At 43.6% G+C, this 14572-nt stretch overlaps 1 protein-coding gene across 1 annotated transcript in view; it reads left to right on the forward strand.

Moving 5' to 3' along the window:
- The window catches only part of dab1a (DAB adaptor protein 1a), a 251276-nt gene that overhangs the window by 172176 nt on the left and 64528 nt on the right, over nt 1-14572 (forward strand). The window lies entirely within an intron of this gene.

A 14572-nucleotide genomic window follows, 5' to 3' on the forward strand; every position in this document is an offset into this window, starting at 1 on the left:
TTGCAATGTCTCTCCTGCTTCAGAGGAGCTGCAGATTGTTAAATCTTACAATTTCTGCACCTCATCAAAATCTTCAACTAGTGCTCCTGGTCTTATCCCTCAGTATCCAGTCTTTTTTTAACATTTATTTATCCAGGATAGTTTACGGATAAGGCTTGTTGTCCACTTTGTAGAGGGAAGGATTCAAGCTTTGAATTATCTGGTGTTCATATTTGACCTTCTATCCTAATATGTTTTTTCTGTTTAAAGCATGGGTCATATTAAGTTATTAAACCCATTTTTAGCACTACCCTTGATGCAATGGGGGGAGCGGCTTCTCTTTTGGGGGGGATGTCTGATGTCAGATGGTAGTGATGATGGTATAGCTGGTTCTCCAGGTTTTGGTCTCTCAGTTTTGATTGGCATGGTCATCTTTAAAGACAGCTGCTTACTGGGACTCTCCTGCATGTCTCTGGACCTAGATGCAGTTTATAGAGCTGGAGCAGAGGCAGGTTGCAGCTTCTTGTTGCTTTACAGCTCAGTGATTTCCTGCTTCAGGTTGTCAGGCACATCAGCTGCTTCCACATTAAACAGCTTAACAAAGATGCTCAGTTCCTTTTGTTCACTTTTCATTTCCCGGAACCTCTCGCCAAATGCCTGAAGGAAAGCAAACTCACCAATGTCTTCAGATGTCATACAAGGCTTTTGTTATCTTGGAGTTGGAAAATGCACAAACAAAATCAAGCAATCCTCACTTTTGATAGTTTCATGCATATCTTATAGGGACAGAAATTAACAGCGAGTATTTGACTTGGCAGTGATCCCAAGAACAAACTTGTGTTTTTTGTCTTATCACAGGCCAGAGACAAAAACTAGAAAATCCTTGTGTTGTCCTTCAGTGAGTTTCAATATGTTGCAACATATCAGTGAAACACTCTGAAATATTTTTGCTAGACAAACTGGGACTTTGGGGTCATTTGTCACCTAGGCAGTAGCAACAAGACTCCTTCACAAATTCTTCTTCTGAGTGAGTTTTTCAGCCTTTTGGCTTTTAGCTACCTCACCAGAAAAACTCACCTGTGTTAAAGTGTCTCTGTCCGATTGTGTGTTTCCATCTGTAATGGAGCTCAAGATGGGCCTTTTTCATCAATCCCTCACAGGTACACAGGTTTAGATATAACAGCAATGTATGGGTCTTGGTTTGCTGGCAGCCATGCAGCAAGAGGGGATCATCCTGAAGGACATATTATTAGTTCCTTCACTATGCCAAGGAGGATTACTTTCAGAATTATGAAAATACTACTATATGGATCATTTCGAAACTTGATGTGGTAAGGGTCACAGGACAACCAATTACATTTTGGTGTGGATCCTGATCAGTGGGCAGATCCAGGACTTATTTTTTCACTTTCTTTTAACATTGCCAGTTTGTTTTTCAAAATTTCAGAATGATTCATGGATCTTGATGAAAAAAAGTTGGCATATTGAGGGGACCTGTGTTTATGAGAGAATGCAATTTAGTGCATTTCCAAATACAAATCACATCGCCCACATTCTAGTTATTTTATTTATTTCACTGCAGAAAAATAATTGCTGTCTTGATTTGTTTCTATTCCCGGAGCCGGAGGTTCCCGAGCCTTGCTTTAGAGATTGATGCTCGAAATGTTTCATGCTATGTGGCTTTAGATTTTAACTAGGCCCACTTTATGTCAAATGATGATCGCACTGTCATATACTAGCCCACTGTACTGCCCCTACAGTATAGCTCAGCAGTGCAGAGCTGTGCTCAGGCAATTAGAGTGCTGCCTTTGTTGCCTTTAACGAGTTTGACCCGTTTTGAAGATAATATGCAGAAAATTCCATTCTGTCTCCTCTTGCCTGTTTTTCTCTCTCTCTGTCTTGTCTCTCTGTCTGTCCCGATCCTTTTCTTTTTTTTTGATCGTCTAGCTTTCTCTCTGTCCCTTTCTCTGCATATGTGTGAATAAGAGGAATCCTAATCCTGTGAAACAATGTTCTCTGTGAATAGAAGGATGGAGCTGACCTTCACGTTCTCACTGGAGATAAATTCCATCCGGACGTTCTCATGGATTACCCAAAAGAGCCATGTGTTTGTATGTGTCTGTAAAATACAAAAAAAATGCAGTATCAATGCGACTCATTCAGGTGTGTCTCTATGTATCTGGCATGTGTGTGTGTGTGTGTGTTTGTGTGTGGCAGTTTGTGAGACGTGAGACGAAAGAGAGAGGGAGAGCTGCTGACTTGCACACATGAGCATCCAGGAATTATCTGTTCAGCCAAGCTGAGACAGGCAGACAGAGAGCGTGTGAGAGGAGGAAGGTGAGTGAGAGAGAGATACCGAGGGCGGGAGATAGACAGGAGGCCTGTGCACAGATAGAGAGGGTCAACTACAGATACACAGGTCGGAAAACAGAGCAAGGAAGGAGAAGATGGTGGGAGGAGAGGGTGTTGGTACACTTGGGAGGAAGGACAGTGACCCTGCTGGGTTTGTCAGAGAGATGGAGGTGGTGTGATGGAGAAAGAAAACAGGAGCAAGACGTTTATTGTTTTTTTAAAGTAGATCAGATAAGAAATGAAAAGATGAACTTCAATAATCTGATTGGGGCAAAATGTTAATCATTACAGCAGAAGCAGAAAATAAAAAGTATGAGATGTAATATATTGTTGTGTACTTTTACTTTGAATTTAAATAAATAGGTTTCCGAGTACTTGTAGAACATATAAATAATATGTATGTGTTTCTTTCAACTTTAAGGAAAGCAAACCTCAACATTTGTGCTGACAACCACAAGATCTTAACAGAATAAAGTCAGTGAACATCAACTTGTCACTGTTGCTCATAATTTAAATGTATCCTATAGCTCTGTGGATAACGAATCTAACCAGTGATGGAGACACACTGAGTCAATAGATGTTCAGACTGTTGGTGGGGGCATGTTGCTTGAGCTATAAGAGAGACATCGATCCACAAAGCCTGATAATTCATCTACTGGTTTCTATGCTGATCCGTTGCTTTAACACTTAAGTTATTACAACATCCATCTTTTTATTCTCAGCCTCAGTGATAGCCGTAAATATCCACTCACATTACAAAGATATCTGCTTTGCATGTGAACTTTGTATTTGATTGGCCAATGCAGTGCCTTGTCAAATGACGGTTCATTGTGTTGTGAAGCAGCACCAGCTCTTAGGGATTAGTTCTTTTCCTTTTTAACTTGTCCACTGGTGATTTTTTTCCAAGCAAATACTTTGACTGATCTGTTTAGAGAGCTGTTTGTCTCAACTCTTTCACGCTTGGCATGTGCATTGGAAAAGGTTCCAAGGAAGTGCACTTTCAAAGTGTGTGTGATTTGGGCATGTGATACATTCAATATTAATGTACTTCTGAATAAACAGGCGATCAGTGCACTGTAGCAGCGGCGGGTGGGACTCATTAGCAGTGAAAAACCCTCACTTGACCCTTACCCTCATGACAGCAGTGCATTAATGACAATGGACACGATCACGACGACGGCAACAAATGATTCCCAGATCAGCGTTTTTGTGGATTAAGTCCCGTAGCCACTCTCTACCCCCTGCAGCTCAATTACTGCAGCTCACTTGCAGAGTTTCAAAAAGAAAGCTGAAACCAGCATCACCACAGGCGAAGCAAACAGCCCATTTAAAACAAGCAGGTTTAGAAAGGGACCGTTCTGTATCATCCGATTCCCCTGCCTCCTTGACAAACACTCCTGAATCTTGCATCTGGACCCACTTGGAAATTTAACCTACATCCCTGTTGGAACGTGGAGGAATAGGAGGTGGAGTTAGGTGACTGTTGTATTTCTTCCAGTCTTTGCAGAGATCAGAAGAATCAGGTCCACACATGAGGATCCTCAAACCCCCCCGACAGTAACACTCCGCATCCGGAGAAGAGGAAGATCTGAGGCGAGGAAGTGCAGGAAGAGGTGCAGGGAGGGAAAAATGAAAGGAGGAAATGTGGATTGAAGGGGGGTAGAAGAGGTGAAGGTATAAGGGGGAATGCGGGAAGTGCGTGAAACACAAAATTGTCATGATTCAGTCTCAAATCCAAATGTTATTTTTCAGTTCTAGGTGTGTAAAGCCTTTGAGAGTTGTTCCTGGTATTTTTTAAATATTGTTTCATAGTTGTGGAAAGTTTCCGTCTGTTCCCACTCGCGGATCAAGCCGGTCAGACGCCGTGGTGAGTTCTCCAAGTCTATGACTCACTCATTGATGTGTAGGGACTGCCCTACTTAACTGCAGGTGGTTAACCAATCGATGGTGTTTGCTGAATGAATGGGTGAAGGCTGCTGCATGACTACTGCTTACGTGCATTCATGACTCAGAGAGAGAGAGTGTGTGTGTGTGTCAGCATGACGGTGCAAGTGTGTTGACGCTGTCCAGCTTTGGACAGCACAGTCATCCTTTAACAGCCTCTAAACTACAACTTCCACACTCTCTGATTCAGACGTCTCCTCTACAACTTTTTTTTCAAACTTAAATCCCTCCATCCATCCATCCACCCCTCCTTCTCCCACTCTCTCCTTCTTTCATCTCTTCTGGCTCATTATGGTTTTGTTAACATAGGCTACATCCTCTGTCTCCCTCCTCACCCCCAACCCCCCTTGCACTCCCACTCCTTGAAAGCTGGAAATCAGGACAGTTCAGCGGAGGAGGGGTTAAGAGGAACCCGGGCTCGTGATTGGCTGCCGGCCGGCGGTCTGAGCCAGCCTACAGAAAAGAGGTAACCAGGCAACCTCAGAGAGGGAGAGAGAGAGGGTGAGGAAAGGAGTGGGGGCAGAGGAGGAGAGAGGAGGGGAGAGAGAGAAAAACGCGCTGAAAGAAGCCTGGCATAGTTTTGTGGGGACTGTGGAAGAAGATGTAACGGAGCTCGGAAGCGCTCTCCCCGGGATGGAAACCTGGATTAGTGTCCCTGCTGAGACCCACTGTGGATGTGCGAGCGAACCGGCAGGAGATGCGGGGCAACGGGTGGATTCTAAAGCCTTGTCACAAAATGGGAACTAACTGCTCGTTTTCGCTGTAGTGCAAAGGTGAGTGAACGGCCTGGGACGGATTGAGTCCCGTGCGCGCGGCGTGCACTCTGAGACGGGTGTGTGATAGTTTGAGCAGGCCGGTCTGAGCTGACAGGAGCCTGTGGATCCACTGGCTGGTCACTGCAATGAATTATCCAGCGCTGCTGCTGCTGGTGCTGCTGGTGCATCGGGATTTCTACTGTGTGTGAGCGCGCGTGTGTGGGGCGGTTGTGGGGGGAGTGACCCCCGCAATGAAGTGGTGGTTGGGGCTCTACGTGTGTGTGTGTGTGTGTGTGTGAGTGAGTGACTGAGTGAGAGAGAGAGAGAGATGTTAGGCGGGAGGAAAGACAGTGGTTTGGTGCATTCTGCATCTGTCTCCTCAGTGCGTGTGCGTCTCAGGGCGTCCATCTGCCGGAGAGCCACATGTATTCACGTCATGTCAGGAGAACCACGTCAAGTCTTTTGACCATTTTGCGTTTTCAAAAGCAGTTCAGTGTACTTCCCTTGCCACTTGGTTGTGTGTGTGTGTGTGTTTGCCTGCCTGCCTCATCCTCTCCCTTTCTGTCCCGACTAAACTGGATCTTTTCACACACTTGTCACAATGGCTTATTCTATTACAGCATTTTTTTTACAACTGTGCCACCTGACCGCTTTGGAAACTGTATTTCACGCGTCTTTACGCATGGTGCCGCATTGGTTTAGTCTAATGTCCCCGGTGTGTGTGGGGTTCAGTCCACTTCCGAGGTTCGGCTCTCAATGGGAAAGAGGTGAAGTGAAGTGCAACTCGCTACAGTGGAGGCTGTGAGGGCGCTGATGAAGTGTGAGTGTAGGAGTGTAGTCAATGGTGTGTGTAGGCTATAGCAGGTTCTCCGTCACTGGGTTTGGGTTGATGGAGAGTGAGTGTGTGTGTGTGTGTGTGTGTATGAGTGTGTGCGTGTGTGTGTGTGAGAGAGAGGGAGAGTTGAATGGTCGACCCGGTCAGTTTGCTTTGGGGGGCTCAGGCTTCTCTGCAGCTAAAAGCCGCATTAATCATGAGGCTGTGGTGCTCTGCAGACCCTCACTCTCTCCTCTCTCTCCCGCTCTGGCTGTCATGCACACAACCTGCATCAGTTCAGTTCATATTGCGTACGTGTTGTGTGCCTGTGGATGTGAATATGCATGTGTGCGTGTTCAAAATGTGTGCGAAAAAATCCCTATTTCTGATTCGGGTTTTTATCACCAATGCAAAATCTGTGCATCACTCACAAGCATGACAGGTGTAAACCAGCCACCAGCATGTGTGTGTCTCAGTATCCTTACTCAGCAGCTGTTACTCTGAGGAAGGCTACTGTCAATAACTGGAGTACTTCCAATTCATCACACTTTAGAGATATTTCTTACTCCATGTCAGAGGGAGACATTGCTCTTCTTACGCCATCAAATGTTAGATCTGTCAGTTGGCCGCACCGAAGATTCAGAATTTACACATCAAATAAATATTTACATCATTAATGCAACAATATGAGTCTATTGCAGACCTTTTACAGCTTTACTATACCTCTTGTACAGTACTTACTGTATTAATACATTTATTTTCAATTACTTGCAGCACATTTTACAACCGTTACCCATTTACATCAAGCTGTAAAAGTAGAAGTCGAGTGCACGCTAATTTATTTGTAGTTGCTTTAATCTCGGAGAAGGATTTGAATAGTTTTTCCACTGCTGCCAAACAGACCTCTTACTTGTGCCTGTATGGGCCCAGCAGGCGACTGCAGGTCGTCATAGAAACCCACACAGTATTGTGTGGAAACTCTCAAAGAAACAAGGCTCTTTCAATCCTCATCTCCGTCTGCTCCGTCTTCAGCCTCCTCTGTCACTTTGCACGACCCGGCCCGCCTCTTGGAATTTATGTTTATCCAGCAGATCCGGATTCTACTGTATAGCTGCAGACAATGCTCCTGAATGAACGTTGGACTAAGTCTTGAAACAGAAAAGATTTCTGTCAGGCCGCTTAGTTTTGACATCAAGAAATCCCTGCAAGCTGGAGTTCCCCCGTTCATTCCTCCTAAAGCTTTTGACAACCTTCTCCTTGTAACTCTGAATCTGTATCTCAGTTGGAGACATGTTGGACTTCTGATAGCAAGAAAGCCTTTCACACAAAGTAGTTTTATGCTCTGCAGAAACTCATCTGACTCCATGTAAATGTCTGCATAAAAATGACAAGCTGTAAAGAAGCCTTTTCTTGAGCTGTCAGCTGTGCACAAGTTGGACTAATGGCACGCCTACTTTAAAAGTAAGGGTGTCCATTGAGCACATATAGGTTGAGTGGGCTTTGGTTAAACATGTCTCATGGAAACCATGAGGATGAGATCACATCTAGGTTTTGGTTCAGGTTCTTGTGTGTGTAGACCAGAGGCTTCATTTTTGTCTCAGCAACAAACCCCCTACAAGACAGAAGACAGCCCATTATTTATTTGTACACTTCTATATGCGAGAGAACAATACGAGTGAAATGCCTTGTATTAAAAGATATTTTCACCCTGTCAAAACAGAATACCGAGATTCATTTCAGTGGATTAATCTGTGAACGTTGTACGGACCCCCAGGCAGTGTGCCATGGACGCCCAGGGGTAATCAGATCCCCTTTGAGAACCGATGGCGTAGACCACAAGCTGTCATTGGGCCCAGCAGGACAGAGAGACACTGAACACTGTATTTTGAATCATCCAGCATGAATGCAAGAAATTACTGACTTAAAGCACGGTGGCCACCATCAAGTTGAAACAGCATATGATGGTCAGGTTCCTTCTCGTGACTGATTTCCACATTTGTTTTACTGAAGCCTGATCAGACGTGTAGCTGCCGACTTTACTGTGGCCCCCCCGGTGACACTTGTTGCTATGGATACAATTCAACGCCACAGTAGATTGACAGCCTGTTACCTGCTCGGCTCGATGCTGGCTGCGTCTCACTGGCATGTCTTTAAACTAGCTGGGTACAAACCAATGAACTGGCAGCTGCAGCCAAATACACGAGTGCCTGAAGATAACTAACATTCACCAAGTCCACTGCCTTCCTACTGTCTCCTCCTGTTTGAACCATGATGCACTCGCTCTGGTGTCGATGTTTGTTCTGGTCTGTGTTTTAATGTAGAGTTCCTCAAGTTAGACCAGTCAATGTTCGTTTATTTTTTAGGTTAGTTTCATTTTTCTTGTATTTGCTACCCCCCCCCCCCCCCCCCCACACACACACACACACCTGAGGTTTTATTTCAGTCAGCTCCTTGGTGAACGTCCAAAATGCAGATTCCACTAAAATTGCATATATTTTATTAATTGTCGTATAAAATAAATTGATGTTAGACTTTATCCTTCAGCAGTGTGCACTTTTTTCAGTGGGCTCTACACACCTGTCCTTCCCATTAGCAGGGAAATGTGTCCAAAACGAAAACATGCAGTCAGTGTTGTTTTCCTTCATCTGTAATTATAAGACTTCCTCTTCCTGCAGGCCACATTTGTGCTACCTTTTCTCCCCTCTTATCTTTCACTCTGTTGTACTGGGGATGTCTCCACACAGCTCTGATTCATGATTGGACCAGGGCCGCCTTCGCATCACCTTGAGCCAAAGATGCTGCAAAAGCCCTCGTCTTTACTGTAACCTCCTCTTTAATCTTCTTTAATGTGCGTCATCGTCAGAGATAGATCATTTTCAGAGAAGAGGAAATCACAGGGAAATCTATAACCATCTTGCGAGGTATTTTTAAACATTTTCAAACATGTTAAATATCAGTATTTTTTCCTTGGGGGTGCCACCATTACAGAAAGAGAGGAGAGAGGAGGAATTGACTGGCTCTTGGCTGGCTGCCCTTCCCATTGATCCACGTTCCTTGTGTGTGTGACATTCTCTCAGATATAATTGGCACTGAGAATATATTTACAGTCCATTGGGTGTGTGAGTGTGTGTGTGTAGCCGAACTATATGTACCATATTTCTTGGCCTTTATTTATCTGCTGTGAGGGAAATGGGATGTGTCTTTGTGATACCGGCCAAATCAATATTCACACCTTAAGACAACGGATGTGCACAGGACTGTCATTACCACCTCTCATGATTACCCCTTGAATAAAAACAAGCACACACACACACACACTTGCATAAACGCACACACAGGGCAGTGCCTCTGCAGCCTATAATCTTGGCTCTTCTTAAAACACTCACAATCTGTCAACACCCCTGGCATTAGCATCTGCAGACACAACAACGGCACAGCCCCAACATTTCACCACAGAAACACTGCTGTGTGCTCTGCTTTTGCACTTCATAAACATTCCTCTAGACAACACTGTGACTCTAACTCGGGACTTATACTTCTTTTACATCCAAATTAGTGGGTATACACTGTTTAAAATGCGATAAACCTGCTAAGAAAACCCAGATGGACTCTTTTCCCATTTCCAGGAGAGGAGCTCTCTCAGCTCGACGTCTTACACCAAGATGTATAAATAAACAACAACTTGTGGCCATTGATGAGCTAATGCCTTGAACCCACATAAGCCCACATCATAAAGTCATGTTTAAATCATTGTAGATCGGAACTGGAACCGATACAAACTACTGCAGGGTCATTTTACCTGGGAGTGAATGCCAATTGTATCCATTCCCATTGCAGACAAAAGCCAGATGTGAGTTGGTGTTAGTAGGTTTTTTGGACCAGAGTTAAAGAGACTTGAGTTTAGCCATTGCAGAGGATATATTAATTATCAGGTAGGTAATGTATCACTATCCATCACCAAGTAAGAGTGGGACTTTTATGTGAGTAAAATCATTCGTGTGAAGAAACAACAAAGACGAGAAATGACCACAATGGACAACTTCACCGAATTCACGAGTCATTTCTTAGTTACAGTCGGCCACAGAGTAACTGCTACATTCACCTTTGTACTTTGAGGCCGAACCATAGTGATTCCTTTATTTTTGTAACTTCAAGCCTTTTTCTAGCTTTACTTTACTGTAGCTTATCACAGTTCCATATCTATATCTATTTCCCAGCCTCTGTCTTTGGTTGTCCATCTCTGTCCAGTTTCTACAGCCTCTCCGTTTCTCTCTCTCTCTCTCTTTGCCCTTCTCTTCCTTCATCTCTCTCTGTCTCGTAGCTTCGGGGATCCTCTTGTTTCAAGAGAGATGATGATTATGGAACCGAGACCCTTGAGTTCTTTTTTTTTTTTCCTTCTCACGTTCTATCTACGGTTGTTATTTCGCACCATCATTATTTGTCTCTTTCCTCCTAAACATGTCTGGTCCTCTTGCTCTTTCCTTTCTCCTGTGAGCATCACTTTGGGGTGAAATCACAAAGGTGTTCACTTTGTTAATGAGTTTTCACAGCAAACAAAGGCACTTTAAAGCAGGCTTTTGTACACGCACACACGCATGCACACACATGCACACACGCATGCACAGACACACGCTGGAGTCAAAGCATAATAACACTTCAATTATTTTCACGCGTTACATTCTCATTTCCCCAGAAGTCAAGATCCCTGACCACCCACCTCCCTAAAACCACACACACACACACACACATACACACTAACACACCCGAGCCACAACAGACCCCAGCAGTATTATGTGCTGCAAGTGATATTTGAGAGAAACCGAGAAACAAAGCGCCATAAACTGTTTTTTAATTTGTGTTAACTGCCTTTTATCCAGCCACGAGAGGAGATGTCTGATTCTGTACAATACTCTTTATTCAAGGGATACAATATATGAATGCATGTACAGCACACGTGGAGAGGGGGGGAGGGCTCTCAGTTTTGCTCGGGGGTTTGTTAGTAACACTTCCCTGTGGATCGGCTCCACTGACTTCCACACTCGCTGTGAGACGAGTAAGGGGAAGAAAAGACGTTTTCCTTAGAGGATTTTGCTCTTTATATTTCTCTTTCTATCTCTCCTTTTTTCTTTTGCTTTCTCTCCATCTGTCCTTTTCTGTAGCTGCTCGCTAATGAATTTTTAACCATCCCATGATTATCCTCTTTGTTCCTCCGTTTCCTCTCCGTGTTTGTAAAGATTAGCTACTGTCTTCCCTGCACCTGCCCCACAGTGATGTTTCACAGTATGGTAACTTCTAACAGGGCCCGGGCAGTGCAGTAGTTTACTCAGCCATGTGGAAGTGACATAGCCTGTCTTACCCTTCTTGTTTCGAAAGACAAGGTGATGGTAACCTAATTCATCTGCGTGTAGCTGCTGGTAGTGCTGCCTTGTGTGCCAAACATCTGTTAACACAGATGACACAGGGAGGGAGAGGGGCTGAGTCTGGCAGCTGCGTCCAGCACAGAGGACATGTCCATGGCCACATCATCACAAGCTGCCGCCCTGCAGCACCTGATGCTCACCTCGTACAGTGCTCGCTGAGCGGGTGGGTGCCCACGTGCACCTGCACTCACGCCCCCTGACATACCCTGTGACACTTACATACGCTCACACACACATCTTGGGGGGGAGGTTTACTCATTTATAAACACAAACGGATCACAGCACTTTTCATGTAGCACTTTTGTGATCACTGAATGGAATTTTATGTGATTTCATGGGTCATGAAATCGGCTCATCCCATAAACCAAGTTAAGTTTCAATTAAGGTAGAAACATAAAAATGAAATGAATGGGATCCATTTATTTTTTTTCATTCATCAGACAAAAAAAACTTTTTTGTGTGTTGTTTTCTTACCCGTAGCTTAAAATCTTTCCGGTTTGACCATTTTGATATCATATTATTAAAAATCTTAATCCAGAATCCATCAAAATCTAATTATTTTTCTTCGGAAACAGACAAATGTTTATTTACGAAAAAGAAAATAAACTGAGGCATAAGCGAAAAGGAGCTCGATGGAGGTTAAGGCTGAGGTGAGCTTCTCAGTATCTGTGGTGAGTTGTGATTGGTGATTTCACTGCACAGCCTTGGACATTACTACTATTATGGCTATTATGCTATTATCATTGGTCATCACGCAACCTCCCACTGTGGACACTAACGCCCACACTCTGTTCATTCCCACTCTTGTGTGCTTTTAGGGAAGGGAGGAGAGCAGACTGCAGGCAGCATGTTTCCAGTCAGTGTCTCAATTGACCAGTCAATTTCCATTGATCATTGATGGAGATATGGAGTCATAACCAGTGATACACTAATGCACTTATCCTGATTGCTCAACATATCGTCTTTTGGAGGGCATTGATCATATATACAATATATATTTAAGTATTGTTATCACATTACTCTGCTGGTGCTGTTGAATGAAAAAAATATCAGTTAAAAACAATAAGCTGTGGCACATCGGACTGGACCCTCATTTATAACAAGACCAGACAGAGAAACATATATTTTTCTTGATGCATTTATTTATAATGTTAATGCCTTCCTACCCAAACACGGTTCATCCCTCTACGGGGTTTTTTTTTTGTTGTTTTTTTTGTTTAAATTTTACTGGCCGACATATAAGAGGATTTGCCACACAGACATAAATACACGTCAGGAATAAAGATAAACCAAATCAGTCCTCCCTCCACTGCTGGGAATTTGCAGCTTATATCATCCCAGTGGTAGTTATCGTGGCTTTGTGCTGTAGATTGAGCTGTAAAGTGGAGCTTTAGCGCTGGTAAGCATGTGTTTATTAGATCAGTTTTACTGGAAACAAAATAAAGCTGTACCATTCATTTTTATAAAAGCCTAAAGTAGCTCAAAGCTGTTTTATGCTATTTCTATCCACCAGTAGACTCCAAGACTCTAAAATATCCCCAGAGAATATGATGCTTTGATACTTTATCATTTTATCATGTCCTTATGGCTAATCCTGCAGCTGTTGGCAAACAAATCTAGTATAATCCACATAGACATCCTATGAAAGTCTTACACCTGTTCAAGTTGCATATTTACTGCTGCTTCTTTACCTCTGCCACGGAGGTCACGTTTTAATTAACATTTGTCTGATTGTTAGCAGGATTAAACAAAAAATAGAGAACTGATTTGATTGAAACTTGGTGGGGGGTTGCGGAATTGGCCAAGAAAGAAGCCTTTCAATTTTGGAGGTGATTTTTAGTTAAGGGGGCGAGTCTCTAAATGTTTTTTTCTCTTTCTGTTCATTTTTATGAATTCAAGGAGACTGTCGACCTTGGTTGAGGCACGCGCTCTACTGGGTGTCATTCTAGTTCTTAATGTGCCCCAACAACATATAATTGAGTTTCTTTGACTTACTATAGGTTTGAATCTGCAGCTATAGTTCTGTCAGCACCCTTCCACTTCACACTAATCACATAATGAAAAGCTAGCGCCTGTGGTTTTATTTGAAGTGTCACTGTTTTATCATGTCAAACCAATGAGGTGAAAGTGGCTGAAAGCTCTGTGGAGCTGCAGGGATCCTCTCATCCAGCAGGGAGTCACACTGCAGTGTCAACATAAACAATACCGTTTAAAGTGCATAAGCAGGCACTGGACCTGATTAATGTAAAATGTAGCAGACAGTTAAACATAGATAGACAGCATATGACAGATTCAACAATCGTGTGTGTGTGTTTGTGTGTGTGTCTGTTTGTGTGCCGGTGTGTGTGGTCAGCCTCAGTCAGGGGTCTTCTTTATGGATGACTGAAGGATTCAATCACCTGCCATTTGTGCTTCTTGATTGAGTTCCACTGAGCATCTACTGGACTGACTCACTGCTCACACACACACACACACACACACACACACACACACACACACACACACACACACACACACAAACACAGGCACACCCACAGGCAAATGCACAGTTAAAAGATGAGAGGACATATAACTGACTGAATTTTGTCAGTATAATAGTGCTTTAGATGGTTCCCTTACACATAGGTTATGACACACCCTATGTCTCTCTCTCTCTCTCTCTCTCTCTCTCTCTCTCTCTCTCTCTCACACACACACACAGACACACACCCTCTTACCCATTCTATTTCCGAGCATTAAGATAGGCAGCCTTCAATTAGCTGGATATGCCCCTAGATAATGACTCCTCTATCCATAGCACCATATGAGGGCTGATGAGTTTGATAAGTAATTTTTGGAGGCAGTGGTGTTAAAAGACCACCCATTTAGCTATGGGGCATTGCTCACTCAGTGTGTGTGTATGTGCGCGTAATTGTTGGTGTGTGTGTGTGTGTGTGTGTGTGTGTGTGTGTGTGTGTGTGCACATAAAGCTGGATTAATGGAATAGGCAAGATCCAAGAAGTGCAAGATTAAATGACTGTGAACTGATTTAATGGTTTCAATCACGCACACCCCCAATAGCCATCGCTGGAGCCGACAGAAGTATTTGATAATATGATGTGGATGACTGGACCACCATATTTGGTGTGTGTGAATGTGTGTTTCATCTAGGTTGGGTTAATGTTAAGGTTAGGTTAAACACATGACTGTAAACTAAACAGCCTGGAAGGTCTGCATCTGATACTTGGCTGTCTTCTCAAACTGCTTGCTCTGAGGATGTCAGTTTCATACCTCTGACTGATCTCATTGTATGAAACTATTAGTCTCTT

This window comes from Platichthys flesus, chromosome 9 (assembly GCF_949316205.1).
Source record: "Platichthys flesus chromosome 9, fPlaFle2.1, whole genome shotgun sequence".
NCBI lineage: Eukaryota > Metazoa > Chordata > Actinopteri > Pleuronectiformes > Pleuronectidae > Platichthys > Platichthys flesus.